This window comes from Schistocerca piceifrons, chromosome 5, assembly GCF_021461385.2.
Source record: "Schistocerca piceifrons isolate TAMUIC-IGC-003096 chromosome 5, iqSchPice1.1, whole genome shotgun sequence".
Classification (NCBI taxonomy): Eukaryota; Metazoa; Arthropoda; class Insecta; order Orthoptera; family Acrididae; genus Schistocerca; species Schistocerca piceifrons.
In genome coordinates, this window is record NC_060142.1 from 310,642,056 (window position 1) to 310,645,726 (window position 3,671).

Here is a 3,671-nt window from a genome sequence, read left to right on the forward strand (position 1 = left end):
TAGTCCCGGTTAGCAGCCGCTTTAAGTTCTACCCTAGGAACAGGGTGAAAAACGTGCCTTACGAACACGTAGTAACGCCTAATCAGAGAATAACTAAATGGTTCAAATGGCTCTGAGCACTATGGGACTTAACATCTGAGGTCATCAGTCCCCTAGAACTTAGAACTACTTAAACCTAACTAACCTAAGGACATCACACACATCCATGCCCGAGGCAGGATTCGAACCTGCGACCGTAGCGGTCGCGCGGTTCCAGACTGAAGCGCCTAGAACCGCTCAGCCACACTGGCCGGCAGAGAATAACTGAATCTGTGATTCTGGCGGGGTTAGTGAAGATAATAGGAGAGTAAGTTTTCACAATGAAAGGAATAGTTGCAGAGTTAGTGATTACAAGATTGTTTGTTAGAACGAGGAAAGAGCAGCAACGGCGACATCACACAAATTATTTGGAAAAATATAACGATTCCAAATTTATATAAAAATTTCATTCTACAACTTTTCGACGTCATGGATAAGAAACTGGAGCGTAATGTCAAACTAATTCCTAACAAAAACCTTTTTGCTTGTAGTAGGCCTAATAAGCGTTTGCTATCGGTATTTTGTGAATTATGTTCTGTCGTGTTATTTATGTAAATGAGCAACATAAAAATGACTATTTGTGCCAAAACAGTCTCGCTTTTTGGTGTGTGTCACGCCACTCTTGCAAATTACTAGTATGAACGACTTTTTCAGTACTAGACAAAGGCATTTAGAGTTTTCGTATAGCAAAATGCTTGACGAACTTTAAGGTAACAGGCGGTTTCGCAGAAAGCACGCCATGTAAAGCTGTAGCAAGATTAGAGAGAAAAAGATGCCGCGACCTAAGGATTGAAGAAATGTGTACTGTTTTGCTTGTCTCTTATCTTTATTGGTTTCATGTTTCCTATATTTATCTCACACAAAAGAGAAACTTATTAGCCAATAGGCAATAAAGAATGCAAATTTTGTGAAGAGTTCTTATTCTCCCGATCACAAGTAATGCTACCAGGTAATAATTGTGAGTCCTTCTTTAAACGGGGTAGGATGTCAAACCAGCCGAATAGGACCAAGAGAGGCACCATAGGACATTTCAGTTTCTACTATCCTCAATATAGGCTTGATGGCTTCCATTACAAAACATACACGTTTCAATTCCACAGAGCAAAATAAAGTGACGTGAGATAGAAGAATGCTGCGTGAAGAGGCGTAGCACTGCCCTTTGACACACTTAAGACCAAACAACATGTCTTAAATTTCCTCGAAATATATGTTTTATATATCAAACAATTCAGAAATACATACGCTACAAAATAAACATATTTTTTAAAAAAATTTGATTTTTTATTTTTGATGTTCTATCTACAACTCTCAAGGCGAGGGAGGGGTGCACTTATCAAGCTTTTGCCTCAGTTCGGAAATATCGTAGATGGGGGGCTGCCCATACCACAAACTCCAAGCGTTTCCCACCGAAGTGTCTGGCAATGCTAGGGTAAGCGCCATATTGCACCACTGTTTCTGAGTCGCTCAGGAAGCTATCGGTGCTGCTACTTAAAGTAATGCGTGTCGTGAATGCTTCATCTCACCAATAATGACACTGCAGTGGCTAAATACCTTCAATACAGCAAAGCTAACATTAATCTAGCAACGCGAGCCAAGCTAGTGCACGTTGCCGCCATCGCGCTGCTTACCCTAACCAGCCGGCACAGTATTTCTCCAGCCCACCTGCCTCAATACACGACCGTTCATTCAATGGTTAAAATAACAGTCTAGAACGCAATGGAAAGGGAAATGTTGTGTGACTAGGGCCTCCCGTCGGGAAGACCGTTCGCCGGGTGCAAGTCTTTCGATTTGACGCCACTTCGGCGACTTGCGCGTCGATGGGGATGAAATGATGATGATTAGGACAACATAACACCCAGTCCCTGAGCGGAGAAAATCTCCGACCCAGCCGGGAATCGAAACCGGGCCCTTAGGATTGACATTCCGCTGCGCTGCCCACGCAGCTACTGGGGGCGGACTAGAACGCAATGATTATTTATTTTGACCAGTTTCGGCTTTAATTCACCTTCAGACGTGAACACTGCAAGAGTAGCAATAGGATAATTACAGAGTGTACTAAAACGTATGGCGTTACAAGAAAATGCAGAAATCATCTAGCACCTGTTACTGGTTTCTCCCCAGCTGTCTAGTGGCAGCACGATTGTAACTGTGACTGGTGGCCTTAGAAACTTGGGGCCACGCGCTCCAATTGGCCGCGAGATTGCCCAATTGCCAGATTCTCTGGACAACTCATGACCGCGAATGCTTTGCGTGCCGGAGATCGCGAAGTATCCCAGAAGGGACGTTTGTATGTGTTAACCGACAACCATAGATTTACCCGTCAATTGACGTACGGCAACAGGGCAGTCCCACGGCCAGTCGGAGCACGTGGCGCCAAGTTTTCGTAGTTCAAGAATAGTGCGTTGTTGACGTACACAACAATAGTAATTTTGGTTCCTGCTGGCATCAGCTATCTAGGATTAAAATTTCGTGACACAGTTTTTCTCCGTCCTGTGTAGGAAATTAAACCATTGCAAATTATCTGACAAGTAGTCTCCTATGTTAAAAATAGGCTAGCTTACAGACGAGCGAGGGAGCTGTATCGCCTGGTGACATTGGTATGAATAACAAAAACATCGTTCTTATCAATATTTTGGTGATGAACAAACGGACTAGAGAAAAGTAATTATATGCACGTGCAGATATCACTAGAAAATGTAATCAGGAAGTAGATTACATTAAAAGATACGCCCATTAAAATATATACATTTCGTAGTCTATTTGCTATGCAGTACCTACTAGTGTGTATTCGAAAATGACGCCGTTGTCAGGACAACGCAGTGGCCAAGATGGAAATGCTGTGTGGCTAGGACCTCCCATCGGGTATACCGTTCGCCTGGTGCAAGTCTTTCGAGTTAACTCCACTTCGGCGACTTGCGTGTCGATGGTGATGAAATGATGATGATAAGGACAACATCAGTCCCTGAGAGGAGAAAATCTCCGACCCAGTCTGGAATCGAACTCGGGCCGTTAGGTATGACATTCCGTCGAGCTGACCACTCAGCTACCAGGGGTAGAAAGTGGCCAAGATGGCATCCCAGAAATCAGAGGAGTGTGTACTCAAAGGGACGCCTATGTCACGGTAACTTTGATCGCTTTTCTCCTAAGGATAATGTTGTCGAAATTTATGACTCTTTCAAAGACAAATGGTGTCACTGTAACTGGGGACGCTTCTACGGCGTTTCGGCAAGTGAGGTATCCACTCAAACCGTACTCATCCAGGCACTTAAAAGCACTGCTGGCCTGGACAACTTGTGGCATCAAATCGCCGAGTCACAGGGTCGGTGTCTGCTGTCTTGTGGGCTTCCGCTTTGAGGTCATCCTGACAAGATCGCCTGCTGAGGGATCCAGCAGTAGCAATGATGCGCGAGGGGTCGAACTGAGGCCCTCCCAGCCACTGGTCCTCCTAATACCTGCCATATGCTGAGGTAGCCCGCCAGCCCGCCTTGCCTATAGATTAGCCAGGTCGAGTGGATTCGCCAGCATGCGACGATCCCCCCATTTAGGCGTTCGAACTCGGAAAATATCTAACAAAGTGGACAGCTTTTAGAAAC